The sequence below is a fragment of the Cibotium barometz genome, chromosome 11, assembly GCF_041138505.1.
Source record: "Cibotium barometz isolate CiBa-2024 chromosome 11, ASM4113850v1, whole genome shotgun sequence".
Classification (NCBI taxonomy): Eukaryota; Viridiplantae; Streptophyta; class Polypodiopsida; order Cyatheales; family Cibotiaceae; genus Cibotium; species Cibotium barometz.
The window spans coordinates 56,736,174-56,754,555 of NC_141056.1; the positions used below are offsets into that span (position 1 = coordinate 56,736,174).

Here is an 18,382-nt window from a genome sequence, read left to right on the forward strand (position 1 = left end):
ATACTTATACATCATCAAACAAGGATAGCAAGGGGTAGCTAGTGGACACTTTGCATGCAACATTACAGCAAGAAAAATACTCCAATCGGGGTATTTGGTGGCCCACGTTCTTCAAAGATTGTGCACTATTTGTCAAGGGAAGTGACAAATGCCAACAATGTGCAAACCTACAGAAGAAGTACATGAAGCCACTGCATCCTATCAAAGTCAACCAACCTTTTGAAAAATGGGGCTTAGAGATTTCATTCGTCCTGTTAATCTTGTTGCACGTGGCACATAAGCACGCTTCATCATTGTTGCTAGGTTATGTAACCAAATGTACTGAAGGAAGACCTTCATGAAAAGTAAATGCCATGGTAGCTACTAAGTTTCTCTATGAGAACATCATTACATGCTTTGGCTGTCCATTCGAGCTAGTGAGTGATCAAGGTAAGCATTTTATCAATGATCTAATAAAAAATCTCACTAACACATTCATGATCGCTCATCGTAAGTCAACGCTATATTACCCACCACAGGCAAATGGCCAAGCAGAGAGCACCAACAAGGTTCTTATTTAAATAATGATAAAGATTATTGAGGCTTGACGCATTGATTGGGAGTTTAAGCTCACAATAGCTTTATGGGCCTATGGCACATCATACAAAGTTGCAATTGGTTGTATGCCTTTTAAGATTATGTATAGACTTGAGGCACTAATGCCTTGGGGGTTCATGATACCTAGCTTAAGGGTAGCGATAAATGAAAACATTGATTGTGACTGACTATTTATTTTAGAACAACTCACCGAGGAGAGACAAATTGCAGTACAAAACATGCTGACAAAAAAGGACCGAAGAAAGAAGTGGTTTGACAGAAATCTCAAGGAAAAGGAGATCGATATAGGAGATCTTGTACTTATGTATGGGGTGTGCAGTAAAAATAAATCCTTAAAAATATCATAAAGAGACCATTTAGGGGTTTGTGAAGTTACTCCACACAAGGTACTATACGCGTTGAGACTTGAAACTATTGGTTTCCTTAATGGAAGTAAATTTTAAAAATACTCTGGACCTCTTACCAAATAATCCTTGCATGCTTCACATGACAAGAAAGCCGCCATGGAAAGGGCTGCTCAAAAGAATACCTAAGTCCAAGAGGAGGCAAGGAAAGATGAGCCAAACTGCAACAACGACGAGAAGGAAACCTTAGATGTGCTACTCAAGTCTTTGTGGGGGAAGTTAAATGGGAAATAAAGGAGCACATAGCGCCTCTACAAACATCCATTCAATTTCCTAGCCCTTATGGTAAAGTGCTTTATAAGGCATTACTTCATACGGGGGCTAGTTCACAATGTAATTTCCTTTAAAGCATGGAACCAATTGGGAAAACCCCAACTCGTAGATACCTCCTTAATGGTGAAACTTGGTATCTATGTAAAAATACCAAGGTTTCTCGGCTATTACAAGCAGAGATATACTGTGATGGCAACAAGCAACTGGTGGTAGATTTCCTGGTTATGCCTACTAGAACATTACCTGAACCAATAACACTTGGTCGCACAATGATGAAGGCTGTAAGATGTATGATTGACTAGTCGACAGGGTGTGTCTCTATAGGTGAAACCACAACTAAACAATCTACTCATCATAAACCCCTACCACGTCTCACTATTATTGAGGGTCATAAAAACATAAGGAAGCTTCAACATCCATAAAATCTATCAAAGCTTCAACCCCCTCCACTTCAGTGTCCAATATTCAAAAAACTCTTGATCCTTATACCTCCACATAGCAGATGCTTGCATATCAAAAGAACGAACATATTCGATGAGTTACAAAGTGGTAACCCAAATCTACGTGGAAATGGGTTCCCAATGTTTCTCAATCCATACCACCTCAACTGACTAAGAAAGGAGGACCTTAACACAAGAATCGGTGCAACAAGTCCAAATTGCAAGTTACCCCAAAATGGATCCCCAAATGCTTATTAAAATCTCAAGGCTATTATTAGGATAACCATTGTATTTGGATACCAAAACATAAAAGTATACCCCTAGTCTCACTGCCCTGCCACTTACCAAATACACTTAAAATATGGTTGTATTATTTAGTCAAATACACTTAAAATATAATTATATTATTTAGTCAAATCCAAACTTCCTCATCAAGAATGGATAAAGGCTTCACTAGGTCAAATGCCAACAAAGGAAAAGCTATTGTAAAAGAACCTTCACCACAAACACCTAAAAAGTATAGATCCCAAAGAGAGACCCTATCAGATAAGACATGGTGATTGATGGTGAAGCCTCTACATCGCTAAAGGTTACATAGCCCTTGGTCTCCCTAGATGAGCGACACACTATGAAAGTGTCAACTCCATTGCTCATCAATACTGGTGAAACCATAAGCTCCGTTTGGTCTTATGAGAGCCCTTTACCGCCATTAAAGCTAGAAGTTGACCTACCACCACAATAAGTAACAAAGAGCACTCCTATCCCCTACAAACATTGATGGAGTAAAGTTGGAAGGGATGGTTGTTGTTGCAAAGAACCTACGGTACCTTTCGTGAGGTCAAGGTATGATAGAAGTAGGAAGGGGAGACTTATACTAATATCATTACTTTTTCCCTCCGCGTTTTTCTCCCCGACAAAATCTATGTCTATATCAATAGGGAGCCTGTTGGAAAAAGCTAACCCATGACAATCTAGCTTTACCCAATAGTGTACATCAATATAGCAACTATACACATACTAAAAAACCAACCAACCAACCAACCATATAATTTTAAAAAAAAGATGATGAGAAGGAGCACATATCAAATAGAAGAATGAAATATGACTACAAGGCATGAGCATGGAATTTTCATGGACAGACACAAGTGACCCTATCCTGGACCCGGATTGCCAGGAATGGTACTATCAATGGCATCTAAGTATTCCCCCTTTCCAAACCCACTCACGCTATTTTTATGCACCACTAGGGGAGAGATGTTGTGGAGCCACCTTTGTGGACCTGTTTTACCTATAGTTCCATCCCCTTGCACCATGCATTACCTGTAGGCATCACATGTACGCAACATCCTACTTATATTGGTAGTGTAGAACTTATTTTAGGCACTATGGAACATGACTATCATAGTCCATGGTAGGTGAAACACCAAAATGGCATGATCATGAGAGTGTACGTTACCCAATGGGAGGACCCCAACAAGATACATAGGAATAGCTTGTAGAGAAGTGGAGGAGGGTGAGAACTTATAGACTTACACCATCAGTTATGGCTGTTATGTTGGTTGAGTAGAGAAGAAGAAGATAGAAGAAAATTCAGCTATCCATCTCTCTCTTGTGTCTTGCTGCTCTCTCTTTGTGTGTGTTTTTTCTTGCTAGGGTTTGAAGCTCTCCCTCTCCCCCACATTCTCTTTATGGTATGAGAGCCTGGTTTGTGTGAGAGCTAAGGAGGCAAGCAAGAGGCAAGAACAAGCAACAAAGGAAGCGGTACTACATGGGTAAGAGCACCATCATCTCTTTCCCCTTCTTGGTTTAGGTACAACACCCCCTCCGTAGCTTTGGGCGCTACACATCTTCGACTGTCTTTGCGGGAGAGGAGCTACAGGGTAAGTCTATTGTCTTATTGGACCACGTTTTTTCGGTTAGATTCGCATTTCAAGCACGTTACAAGCCCTGTTTCGTCTCACTGCAGGGGGTATTTTTAGCAATTTTTTGAAAGTTCTAGTAGAGAACTATTTTTGCTCAAAATCTGGTTATTACAATGCAGCAGTGCAATTTAGAAGTGCAAACAGGGTTTGCATATGTATTGTTTAATACTGTGCTGAAGTACCGCTGCTGTAGCAGTTAAAGGAGATACTACTGTATTACTACAGGTTACATACAGAAGTTGTCTGTTTGCAGGTTATTTGATTGCTGCAGGAAAACATGTTTCACGGAATTAATTAGATTGTAGTGAGAAGTTGGATAAGAATAACTTCCATGCCTGGAAGTTCAGAATGACCAATTTCCTAATGGATAAAGGATTTTGGGATTATGTAGAAGGAGATAATGAGGAGCCTCTAGAGTTATCTAAGGAAAATGCCACTCCTGCAGATATAAAGGCATTCAAGGATTGGAATCAGGGTGCAAGAAAAGTCATGTACTGGCTTTCAATTAGTGTCACAGACATTATGATAGGACACATAATACAGGATGCAAACACTCCAGTAGTTGCATGGCAGAATTTGGTTCAGATGCTCCAGACTAACACAAAGGCAAGGAAGTTACAGCTAAAGGAAGCAAGAGTTGCATACTATGGAAAAGAAAAGCATGCCCATCAATGAATATGCCTTAAAGATCAAAGGCATTGTTGAATCCCTTTAGTCTATCAATGTATCAATGGAGGATGATGATTTGGTGAGTGTCTATTTGAATGGGCTTGGCAAAGAGTACAAGCCATTCAAGACCTTCATTGCAGTTAGGGAGAATAATCCCAACTTTCGGGACTTGATATCTATGCTGATCATAGAAGAAAAGGCTTTAGGTGAAGATTCTTCTTCACAAGCAAGAACACATTGGAATAGGCCTTCTGCTCTAATTCAGGGAGAGGAAGAGGTAGAGGCCGTGGTCGAGGCCAAGTTGGTGGCCGATAAGGAAATTAGAATTCTGGACAACAACAGTCCAATGATTCATAGCAGTAATCATACACAGGTGGAAGAGGCCAATCTAGAGGCAAGGAGGCTGAGGTGGTTAGCAAAGAAATCAAAATGCAAATAGCATAGAGTTCTATTACTGTGGCAAACCAGGACATATGGCAAAGGACTACTACAAAAAGCATAATGACATTAAAAGTGGGAAGTTGCAGCAAGGCACATCATCTAGCAAACATGGAGGTGATGACAAATGTGAGAAATTATTTGTGATGCAGCACATGCTTAGTTCCATAATAGGGGATGTGTTAGGATCTCAAGATATATGGTATGTGGATTCTGGCACCTCTAACCACATGACTAGTCATGCGAGTGGTTTACAGATATACAAAAAATGGAAAAACCAGGTTATGTAGAAACATGTGATGATACTGCATATCCCATTGCGTATGTTGGTAAAGTGTCATTGTCTATATGCAAGATAGCAAAATGAAGTACTTTGGCTGATGTACTTCATGTTTTGAATATTACAAAGAAAATAGTTTCTGTTGGACAGATGGTTGAGCAGGGTCTGCAAGTGAGGTTTAATCCTCAAGGATGTTTTGTGGAAGGCTTCAAAAATAAGTATCGCTACAAAGGGTTACAGAAATGGTAGGATGTTTACTTTGGATGTGAACATGCCTGAGATAAAGACAACCATGTTTGTGCATGGAACAGGTGTCATTGCAGATATTGACATATGGCACAAGCACATTGGTCATGTGAATGTACAACGATTGAAGTCTATGTAAACCCAAAATATTGTTGCAGGTTTGCCAAAGTTTAAGGTTGATCATATGCATAAGGTATGTGAATCATGTCAACTTCGTAAGCAGGCCAAACATGCTTTCCCACATGAAAAGCATGTCAGTGCAAGGCCATTGGATGTCATACATTCAAATGTATGAGGATCGACCAAGACTGTAATAACAATTGCAAGTTGCAGGTACTATGTTACATTCATTGATGACCACACTAGGAAAGTGTGGGTTTATTTCATGAAGGAGAAAAGTGAGGTGTTTGCTCACTTTCAAAGATTTAAAGCCTTGGTGTCGAGAAGGAAAAAGACATGCAAATAAAATTCCTAAGATCAAATGGTGGGGGAGAATATTTCTCCAATGAGTTCAGCGATTTCTTGAGAAAGTAGGGAATCAAGAGGCAGTTTATGTGAAAGTACACTTTGCAACAAAATGGTGTTGTAGAAAGGAAAAGCAAGCACATTGCAGAAGTGAAACGTGCCTTGATGGGCTGAAAAGAATATGCCACATTACTTTCGGGCAGAAACAGTAGCAACTGCTATGTACATTATTATGTACAGGACACTCAATGCAGCTATTCATGGTATGACTCCTGAACAGAAGTTCACGGGCATAAGACCAGATGTGTCTCACTTGAAAGTGTTTGGGTGTATTGCTCCTGATAAAGTGAGAACAAAGTTGGATCCAAAGGCAGAGAAATGCATCTTCATTGGTTATGCTATGGAGAAAAAAGGTTATAGATGCTACAACCCTACCACTTGTCAGGGGCGAGTAAGCAGAGATGTTATCTTCGATGAGATGAGTAGCTGGGATGTACTAGTAAGGCAACATAAGATGCAGATGTAAGAAGTGCTAATGTTGCACCCATGTAGAGTAACAATCACAGGTGCTAAGTGGACCTGGGGAGTCCTCAAGTTGTGGATCCAATGTTAGCCCATGGTCAGGTAGGTTGAGGAATGATGCAGGTACACATGTATTACGGAAAGGAAAGGAAAAGGTAGATCAACCTTTTGTGCTTGATCTGTCAGCAGGTCACTCATATGTGGATGGTGACTCTAGTGGCTCTGAGTAGAGCCACTAGAGTCACTCATATGTGGATGGTGACTCTAGTGGCTCTGAGTAGAGCCTTGATGAGGAGCTTGGCATTCCATCTGTGGTTGCTCGTGGTGTAAGGAGAAGCAGGGCTATTTTGAGGACACCTAGCAGTGATCCAGGTGTACACAGGTCTACGAGTAACCTTCCAGTTAACAATGGCTTCTTAATCAGATATAGCAATGCTTGATGGTCAACATGAAAAATCACCCTGTTTCTTAATAAGTAATGTCTAAATTTGTTCAAAACATACACCATCCCAAGAGCTTCTCTCTCAATCACTGTATAATTCCTTTCAGCTGCTGTCAAGACTCTACTAGCATAATATACAGGCCTAAACCACCCTCTAACTTTTTCCTGCATAAGAACAGCTCCTATAGCCATATCCGATGATGCATCAACAAACACATGAGAAGGTAAAGTCCAATCTGGAGGTTGTAATACTGGAGCCACTGATAACATTTTCTTCAACATCTAAAATGACTTCTCCAGAGGTTCAGTCCCAAACAAATGGCACATTCTTCTTTGTTAAATGAGTAAGAGACATACAAACATTAGCCAAATATCTGATGTACCTGGCATGCCATTTTACCTATCCAACAAACCTACTCACTCCCTTCACATTCTCTGGAACTTTAGCTACCTTGATAACTTCAATTTTCTTTTCATCAATAGACATCCCCTCTTTGGACACAACATGGCCCAACAAAATTCCACTCCTGACAGCAAAAACACTCTTATAGGGGTTGAGGGACATCCTGAACTTTCTACATCTTTCAAAAAACAACTTCAAATTTATGCTGCAAATGCAAATCCCCTTTCCAAAAACTGAAAAATCATCCACAAATACCCTCATAAAATCTTGTAAGGTTCAAATGTTTTGTAGGCTATGTAGTTAAAGGATGGTGGTCCATTCTTAACCCAAAACTCATGACTGTATAGACAAAAGCTCCCCATTCTGTAATAAAGGCTGTTTTATGATGATCCTCCTTAGCAACCTTAATCTGATTGTACCCAAAAAAACCATCTAAAAAGCTATACAACTCTTGCCCTGCTACTACTACTGCATCCAATATTGCATCACAAAATGGCATTGGGAATGGATCAATAATGGTGGCTGCATTTAGCTTCCTGTAGTCAACACACACTCTTAACTTGCCATTTTTCTTAGGCACCATAATGATAGGAGATAACCATGTCACCTCATTGACAGGTTTGATAAATCCTATAGCCAACAACTTATCAATATCCAACTTAACCTGTTGAGCAAAGTTTGGATTCATCTTGTACCTCTGTTGCATAATCGGAACTGCATCCTCTTTAAGATTGATGTGATGCTGGTGCAGATATGGATCAATACCTTTTACATCAGCATAATCCCATGCAAATACATCCTTATACTCCAGCAATAGCTGAAATAGATCATTCAAGATCTGTCCTTCCACATGAATGCTCACCTTTACCATCTTTGGATCCTCATTTGTGCCGAATTTGAGCTCCTTCAACTCATCCTGTTTCACCCTGTTGGAACCTCCAAATCTCATGTTGTATATCTTTTCTGCCATATCCCTTGCTTCCCTCTCTTCTTGAGCTAGGGTTTCTTTTCAGCTAGAGGCTTCATTCTATATCAATTCAGATCCTTCTATTACCTGTCCAGGAACTAGATCAAAGCTTGTTTCCACTGACTCATCTTCCTTATGCAAGATCACTTCAACATCAACTTCAAAGACAGGCACAATTGATGGGTTGGCCTTCAAAAATGCTTCCTCCTCATCTTCAACTTCCTCTGCCAAATTAATGGTTTGGGCATACAATGGTCTCTCTTTGAAAGGAATGTTCCTCTTGCCCAGTATAGGTATAGTTACCACCTGTTTACCTTTTTTTAGAAGAACCTTATTTTCACCCCAATCCTGCTTAACTTTAGCCAGTCTGAACCAAGGTCTTCCCAATAACATCTCATAAGAAGCATCTCCCTACTCCATTTTCAAAACCACAAAGTTCACCAAAAAATTCATACCTACAATCTAAATGGAATGCTGCCTCAGAATCCCTAAAGGTTGAACCCTTCTCTGATCTGCCATCTTAACCTGAAAAGGTGCCGGGTCTAACTTTCCCAACTACATTTTCTGATAGACTGACTCAGCTAATATGTTAACTCTAGATCCTCCATCAAGCAACACTTCTTCAAATAAGCTACCCTAAAAAGTTACCTTTATGATAGGAACTACAAAATCATCTGCTGGATCAATCGTATGCACTGCTACCTTAGCTGTTTGGTTCTCATCTGAACTTCATATTCCTTACCTAGCAGCTTATTCAACAACCTCTCCTTGAATGCTGGTACAATACATAACATTTGATCTAAGGACAACTGCAATGGAAAGTTAATCAATACCTCAAACCAATCCTTTTGATCTCCTTTCACTTTAGGCTTGACTTCCACATGCTCCTTCTGCTAATCTGATTGTCTGTATTCATCTCATCCAAAATCTGATTTCTCTGTTCATGCTTGACCTATTTTTGTACCTGATCTGTAAGATTCCTCCCCAGCCCCTCAAGATGTCCAGTATCTTTCTATGTAATCAATCCTCTTTTCAGAATAATAAAAGATCTTGTTTCTACCTGTTTTGACCTAGAGAGAGAAAATATTCTAGAGAGAGATAACTCAATTTTTAGATATCTTTGGATGGAAAATTATCTCTTCCTATTAAAATAAATTCCCCCAAAATAGAAGTTCAAAAAGAATTTCAGAAGGTGCATTAGAAATAAATTATAATCTGTTCAAAAGGCCTTATCCTAAGGGTCCATATTTTTTGAAAATTTTAGATTAAGGTTATGAGAGGCCAATCAGATTAATCCAAATGTGGGCAGGAGATAAATTGAAGAAATAAAGAACAACCCCCCAAAAATGAGTAAATACTCACATAAGATGAAGAGTGGACTAAGGACCAAAGGAAATACTAAAAAAATAAATTTTTGACACCTCAAAGTGGGGATTCCCCCTCATGAAGGAGGCGTCTATTTCACATGTGTGGTGGAGTTTTAAACTCTCAAATAATTAGATATTTCATCTCTCCTCTCTCCTAATTCAAGTCTAGTTCCAAAAAATAAGCTAAACTAACCCAAAAATGGTCAAAAATTGACCAAACTGATCTAGAAAATTCTAGAATTAGTTTGCTTGGTTAGAGGCTCATTTTTTCCTATAAATAGAAGCCTCCCCCTTTTTAGAAGCTTAATAGTGTTTTATGCATTGTTACTCTACTCCTCCCCAGAACCAGAGCCAAAAACATTGAATTCTTTTGATAATTCACTTGTTTTTTACTAATTCCTCTACAAAGAATTGGTGGCCACTCTTGATCCAAGCAAGAGTAGAACCCTCAATCCCTCAAGCCAAAGGAAAGCTCACAAAACTCCATGTAAGTTAGAAATTCTACTTTTTTTTATTCTATTTTATGGTTTTTTTATTTCTTGTTTTTTTTATGTGAAATTGGATGCTATGCCTTAATGGAAAGGCTTCCCCTTCTCTTCATTGAGAATTCAGCACTTCTTTATCCAAGATGTGTAATGAAATAAATAGATTTAAACTTTTCATATTGTCTACTCTTAAAAAAATGAGAAATGATTAGATTAGAGTGCTAAATTCATCTTGGGATAAATTCTAAGTAGATTTAGAATGTAAAAATTGAGAAATGGTCAGCCATACAAAGGAGGTTATGGCAAAATTTTCTTAAATTTTGTGGAAATACGTTTTATCTTTATGTTATTCAAAAAGAGTAATCCCCTCCGTTTGTGTATTCTAAAAGTGTTATTTTCATTCTATGCATAGAAAGATGCATATTGGAAATATTTTTATTATAAAAGCGTTATTTTCATTAAAATTAATTTCTATGCATAGAAAGATGCATATTTGAAATATTTTTATTATAAAAGCGTTATTTTCATTAGAATTAGTTTCTTTGCATAGAAAGATACATATTAGAAATATTTCTATAATAAAAGTGTTACTTTCATCGATATTGATTTTTATGTATAAAGTGATGCATAAAAGAATTTTTTTTATTATAAAAGTGTTACTTTCACCAATATTTATTTTTATGCATAAAGTGATGCATAAAAGAATTTTTTATTATAAAAGTATGATTTTCATTAGATTTAAATTCTATGCATAGAAAAATGCATCTGAGATATTTTTTATTATTATAAAAGAGTGATTTTCATTAGATTTAAATTCTATGCATATAGATAGATGCTTTTAGTCGTGTATCGCTTCCTTTCTTGATTTATTCTTGCCTCTTGCTTTTCTCCTTAGCTCTCACGCAAATTAGAGCTCTAATACTACAAAGAGAATGCAAAGGAGAGGGAGAGCTTGAGTTTCTTGTAAAGCAAACTCACACACACACACAAGAGAGATGGATGGCTGAATTTTCTTCTATCTTCTTCTCTTCTCTACACCAATATATCTAAAAAGATAAGAGTACATACTATAAGGGAGATTACTCTCCTATAGTAACATTTAATGGTCGGGTCCATAGTGTGAACTCAACTATATGAGCTGGCAATATAACTATGCCATAACTCTAGTACTCCAAAGTGGCTATCACACAGCTTGTCATCCACACTAGCAGCATATCAACCATAATCTCATCAACCATGCCAGTGGCATAAGTACGGAAGCTATCACCTAGGCGGGTCATCGATGTTCGCAGCACTAGTTGAGCGCTTAATATCTCAACACAAGCTAGGTCACTATTTTAAAAATGATGACATGAATGTCATGAAATACAAGGGATCACAAGTGAGGTCAATCTTGGTGGATGGAGGTGCTGGGGTTAGCATCCCACCAAGAATCCTCACCTTGAAATGATGAGAAAAATGGGGGTAACCAACATTAGACTAAACTAGTCTAATGGTGAAGCTACCTAATGGGGTTGCAGTAAAGCCCATGGTCCTTTTAAGAAGAATGCGAGGAAGAGGGGTGAGCTTGAGATCCCAGCAAAACAAGCAATAAACACACACATATACAAGAATAGATAAGACACAAGGGAGATGGTGGATGGCTAAATTTTCTTCTATTCTCTTATGTGATTTACAACCATAACATAAAGATAATAGTACATATTGTAAAAGAAAGTACCCTGCTAAAACATTTAAGGTCCGCCATCCATAGTGTGAGCCTAACTGGAGACCACTAATATGAGCTAGTTCTATAACTATGTCATAACTGTGGTGAACCAAAGTGGATATCCCATAGCCCCTATAAACCATGTAGCATATCACTCATAATCTCACAAACCATGATAATGGCATATATGTAGAGCTATGTGGTAAACCATGTAGCATATCACTCATAATCTCACAAACCATGATAATGGCATATATGTAGAGATGTTGGAATGCCATCCACACTAGTTGAGCTCAATATCTCAAAACTCCCCCTCAAGCTCAACTCCATACCCTACACTCCAAGTAAGCTCCTAATGAACCTACATAGCTTCTCTAGTCCCAATGCCTTTTTGAAGATGCTAGCTACTTGATTCTTTGTGGGGCTAATATACATGCTAGAACCTTCTCCCTCACAAAATGATAATTCACTTCAATGTACTTTTTTCTAACATGATACACACTAGGTTACTAGTCAAATATATGGTATTTGTCTTGTCACAATAAATGACAACCAACGGTCATATCCATGGGCTTACCCATATCTGGAAGTAGGTTTTGCAACCAAGCTACACATGCTACCATTGCATCACCCATGTACTCAAGAGCCTCTCTTTACTTGTTGACAAAGAAACCATTGGTGGTTTCTTCTTACTGATCCCAAAAGAAAACATAAAATGGATAGTAAATCTCTTATCTATTACACTACCAGCCCAATCTATATATGTATACCCATGTATGTATATTTGTACTCTAGCCTTGTAGAAAATTCCATAGTGTATTGTGGACTATATGTACCTAAGTATCCTTCAAGCCCTTCCAAATGTGACCTTGAGGCTTGCATAAACTAACTCATCAGTCCAACAACATAGCTCAAATCTAGCCTAGTGATAGTCATGTAAATCATAGTAGGGTCCTCCAAAATATCACTTATATCTACTGTCAATTTTGTGTTCTATTCCAATGGAAATGAGATTGGCTTATAACCTTATCCCATACTTGAACAGCATTTCCAAAGCATATTTCCTCTACAAAAGCCAAATTTCATCATGTGATCTAATCACCTATATACCACCTTAAGTCCCTTCACACACACACACCCTTCTCCTCCCCTTTTACATAACCTTAGTCTCTTAATACCCCCCTCAATACCAACTATGAAAAAAAATTGGAATAGGTGGTATTGGACATAGGATGCCTTTATAACATTAGGCGTACAAGGTTAGGAATATAGGTGTAATTACATTGAGATTTAAAACAATTTCTCAGTGGAGTTAGCTGCTAATACAAAGTTAGCCTCTGACTTGTTAGGACATTTAGAAGTGATATGTCCCGTTTGTTTACACTTGTTACATTTCATTTTGTTGGGATATTTGATCCAACAATTATTTGCCAAATGACCCACCTTTTTGCAATGGGCACATCTTACTTTGATCACTTGATGTGACAAAGCTTGTTTGATATTCGATGAAGTGGTTGCATTTGAAGATTCAGCTCCTCCCTTTGGCCTCTTTTCTTCATCAAGACAAGATTGAATGACTCCTTCAAGGGTGGGATTAGGTATGTTCTTCAGGGTGGTGACTAAGGTGGGGTACACCTTCTTGGCTGCTTTTAGCAAAACAACCACTGCATCATCTTCATCCATTCTCGCATTCACTGATGCAAGTTGAGCCATAAGGCCCTTCAAGTGAGAGATGAAGGCCCCAATGCCATCTCCCTCTTTGAGTTCCAAGCTGAAAAATTCAATTTTAAGTGAGATCTTGGAATTCTTACCACGAGCTCTGGTAGAGCTTATCAAGCTCATCCCATTTCTCCTTTGCAGTCAGAAGCTGGTCCACATGGTGAATGAAGCATGATAATGGCTTGTGCCCTCTCATCATCTTCAATATCTTCAGCCTTAGTTTGATCAATAACCTTAGTGCCGAAGATGAATGGCCAGAAACCTTTGGACATCATCTTATACTTGACAAGGACTTGCCAAGTGTGGAAGCCCTCTCCTGAGAACTTCTTAATTTGGGTGTTGTCCTTTGACATTGGGTATTGAAGGAGATTACTATAGAGTAATGGGCTGATTTATGAAGAAGAAAAAACCAAAAATTTTTGATGTTTTGGCTTAAGTAGAAAGAGAAAGGCTTATGAGAGTGCAACAACCCTTAATCAAGCCAAGGATGTTGCATAAAAAAGGAGATTAAGATGATAAATTTTATGGTTTAGCACTTAGGGTTTGTGCATAACCACTAATTCTGATGGGGGAGAGCTTCATTAGTATCAATGAACACTTTGTTTGGTGATTAAGATCACCATTAGTGTTTAAAAACATGATTAGTACTTAAGAGCACATTTCTAGCATCTAATGACACTTGTATTGGTGATTAGATTCACCATTAGTGTTTAAGAACATTGTGTTTAAAAACACTTTGGAATGACTCCCTTTTGCTTGATTAGAAGTCTCATTAGTGTTAATCAACACTATTAGTGCTTATAATGAAAAGCTTTGTACACTTAAAGATGATGACGTTTTGATGAATGAGACTTATGAGCACCTCATAGTGTATGCCAACAACTTCAAAGGGTCTGGAGCAAAGCCCTTTCAAGAGACACTTGAAGAGATTTAGAGCTAAAAGGAGGAGATTAGTGAAAAAAACACTATTATGAAGCTTTTCTGCAAGCTTCCATGGCTTCCTCACAGGGGCAGCCTGGTTTTTCTGTTGTAGCACACGTGAGGAGCAGCCATTGGAGCCAAAAATCAAGCTGTATCATCTTGAGACCTTAGGCTTCAAAAGGCCTAAGCTCCCTAGGGCTGCCAATGCCTACACATGGCGAATTTGAGTATGGCATCAACTACACAGGGAAAAGTGCACCGGTTTTCTCAGGCAGCAATGCCGTGTGGCCAAGAGAAGAAGGATCCCTCGATCGACTGTACGAGCTCAAGCACCTGGAGGTCTTCTTCACTTTCCTAGTTGAAAGCTCCATGAGTGGTTGCCTCCACGAGCTGCTAGAGCTCCTCCACTAATAGGAGGTTTAGCTCCACAAAAGAAAAAGGGATAAAATTGACCTATTCTACACCACAAAAGTGACCTAGTCTTGCCAAGCTCTAAAGATACCATGTTACAATTTGTGGTGCTCATGCTAGATCAACTATGTGGAGGAGAGAGACTCACAAAATACAAGAAAATATCTTGCTTATTAAGTTACTCAAATACAACTAGGCTTCTTGCTCCATACAAAATGCCTTCTAGCTCCACCTTTAAATAGATGAGCTAGTGGACCTTAAGTCCCTTCACACACACACCCTTCTCCTCCCCTTTTACATAACCTTAGTCTCTTAATAAAAATAGATGTGATGATGTTACACATCCCATTGCACAAGTTGGTAAAGTGTCATTGTCTATGAAAGATAGCAAAATGAAGTACTTGGTAGATATACATCATGTTCCAAATATTACAAAGAAATTGACTTTTGTTGGATAGATGGTTGAGCAGCAGCATCTACAAAGTGAGGTTTAATCCAAGGGTGTTTTGTGGAAAACTTTAAAAATTAATGTTGTTGAGTTTCAAAGGGTAATAGAAATGGCAAGATGTTTACTTTTGATGTTAACATACGTGAGGTCAAAGCAATCATCTTTACACATGGTATGAGTGTCATTTACTGATATTGACATATGGCACAAGCACATTGGTCATATAAATATATAACGGTTGAAGTCTATGTTAGCCCAAAATATTGTTACAGGTTTATCAAAATTTAAGGTTGATGGTATGCATAAAGTATGTGAAGCATGCCCCCTTTAGGCTAAACATGCTTTCCTACATGAAAATTATGTCAATGCAAGGCCATTATACATTCAGATGTATGGGGACCAACAAAGACAGCAATAGTTGTAAGTTATAGGTAATATATTACATTCCTCCATTGATGAACACACTAGAAAACTATGGGTTTAATTCATGAAGGAGAAAAGTGAGGTGTTTGCTCACTTTCAGAGTCTTAAAGCCTTGCTAGCTTGATTGTAGTTGTCCTCATGGTCTAATCTATAATACAGTCATCATCTATCCCCTTCTAAGGATGTTGTCTTTCAACATTATAACTACAATCATAACATAAAATCTACCTTCCATGTTCTAAGAATTGATGTGGAACCTAAGCTTTAACATCCCTTTACATTCATTTATAAAGACATGAGATTATTTGTACTAGAGCTTTGGTCAGATCAAGGATAGGCTTACCTAATGAGACCCAAGTGTTATATGACATTAATTTTCCTCATGCTTCCTTATCCAATAAAGCAAGTCTAGCTATTATCTCCTTATTTATAATTAAGTCCAAGAAGAGCCTTGCAAGCTTCATCTCTTCCTCCTCATTGCCCTCACTTTAAGAGGTGCTACTAGGCTCAAAGTCTGTACACTAAAGCCTTGGATTGGTGCTGTTGTGGCTTTATTTACATATCTTTTTTCATTTTTTGTTCTCCTTTCCCTAGTAAGATAAGGTCTATTTTAAGAATCTCTAGTATCATAGCTCTGATTAGGTTCATGTCATTGCCATTCTCTTCATGAAGCTCAGTTCCTGTGGTAGATGCTAGCTCTAAATATCCCTTGAGATTCTTCTGTGAGGCTCTTATCCTTGGATGGTCATGTTCATATTTCGATTACATTCCTCTAGGCGGTTTAACCCCCATTAGAATGGTGTCTATTACTCTTCTTGCTTCCTCAAGAATATGAGCATGAGCACTCTCGTTTTCTAGTTCAATGCTAGGTGCAAGGGTCATGGCACTTGTAGACCTTGGTTCAACTCTAGGTGTACATGATGATAATTATGTATCCCCATATTCTGATACCCCTAACAATGTTTTTTGTTAAGGTTCTAGGGGTATGACTATTTTATGTGTCATGGGGTATACATGTACCCCCAAGTTGGCTTCTTAGGGAAGCGAGGAGATTATCACACTTGAAGTGGAGAGATTGCAACAGTTGAGATATGTTCCATGATTTGTTCGTCTCTATGTATAGGCCTTTGAGATTTTTTATTCTTGATTTTCAATCCTTTTTACACGTCATTTTGTGTGTGTGCTCCTTTTCTCATTACTTTTTGTGACTTTTCTATCTTTTTAAAAAAGTAATCAAAGTATAGTAGCTGACAATAACAAATTAATCATCAATACTAAATAGAATGTTGAAATACATAGTTGTTTAAGCAATGGGTAAGGGGGAACCATAGGAACAAGGACACAACCATCAAAATGAACTATGTATTCCTCTCTTTACTTTAGTCTTATTACTACATTTGCTACTAAAAATTGTGACATTTATCAGCTTCTACATTGTTGGTTAAAGATATACTATTGTATCTTTTTCTCCCCCTATGAGGTCATTGTCTATTAGATTGCTAGTGCTCTCTCTCTCTCTCTCTCTCTCTCTCTCTCTCTCTCTCTCTCTCTCTCTCTCTCTCTCTCTCTCTCTCTTTAATATACATAAGTGCCATGTTCGTGTTAAGTTGTTTTGTCTCGTTGAAGCTCATGTGAGTGGCTTCTTGATGCCTCGACCCATAGATGTGAAACAAGCTGGTGTTGAGTGGTGAGGATCTACTAGTGTGAAGCAATGATGGAAGATAGATATTGCCTTGTATTGACTTTAAAATAATCTTAGTAGGTGATGCACACATGATACATGGCACCTTAATACATGGGGATTGATTAAAGAAGAGCTTATTAAGGTCTGGTGGTAACCTTGATGAATATTGATGCACCAAATGCAAAACGATTCACAAATTAAAGATCTAATTAGCATGGTAAACCATGCTAATTACCCTTTTCAACCTATTGGAATATCAATGGTAATGATAAAAGCTACTATGCACTAAGAATCATAGTTGGTTATAACACCATGATTGTTAATGTTGTTGATGATGTAGCTTGCCTTTGTGGTGCTAGACTTTATTGGGTAGAGAGTTTGGGTTCTCCTTCAAGTGGTTGGGGACTAAATCTCCATTACAATTCTTGTGTTTTATCTTGATAAATTTATTCATTTTCCTCCATTTCTCTGATAGTTAGCTAATTTCTTTAATATTTACATACTAGCTTCAACATTTTTCTTTAGAAGCACAAGTGCATTAAGTTAGTTGTCATGACTACAAGCCTATGATGATTTATCTTATAGAGTGAGGCTTGTGATGTTGTTACATTTGTCTCTCTAGTGTTAATGGATATATTACCTATGATTTCCTTCAATGGTTGCTTAGAGTGAACGAGATGCTCTTCCAAGCCGCTTGTATTGTTTCTTTCTTTTTATAAACTTATAGACATGCTTTTATTAAGAGGAAGTTATTGTGGGTAGCGAGCCCAATGGGGAGGTTATGTTTGCGTGGGAGGCATTACCCTTATGTGCAAGATGGGTTCTTTGGTAGGTTCTTGTGGTTCCACTTGTGTAAGGGAGATGCAAATATTGTAAAAATATACTTAAGAGTACAAGGCAAATTTACCTTTTTTCAATCCTTAACTTGTGCACCATAAGTAAGTTTTGTGTCTTCCCTATAAAATCTTGTGGTCTTCTTTTGGAAGTAGGTTCTTGTGGTCTTCTTTTAGAATTAGGCTCTTGTGTCTTCCCTGTAGTTTCTTACGGTCTTCTTTTGCAAGTAGGCTACCACACCAGTTAAGTTGATGTGAAAGATTTTTACAAGGTTTATGGTGATGGATTCGGGGCCTTGATCTTGGACACTCAGA

At 38.1% G+C, this 18,382-nt stretch overlaps 1 pseudogene; it reads right to left on the bottom strand.

Moving 5' to 3' along the window:
• Nucleotides 1–7,629: 7,629 nt before the first annotated feature.
• On the bottom strand, nucleotides 7,630–8,461 carry LOC147634366 (uncharacterized; annotated as a pseudogene).
• Between the last annotated feature and the right edge of the window lie 9,921 nt (nucleotides 8,462–18,382).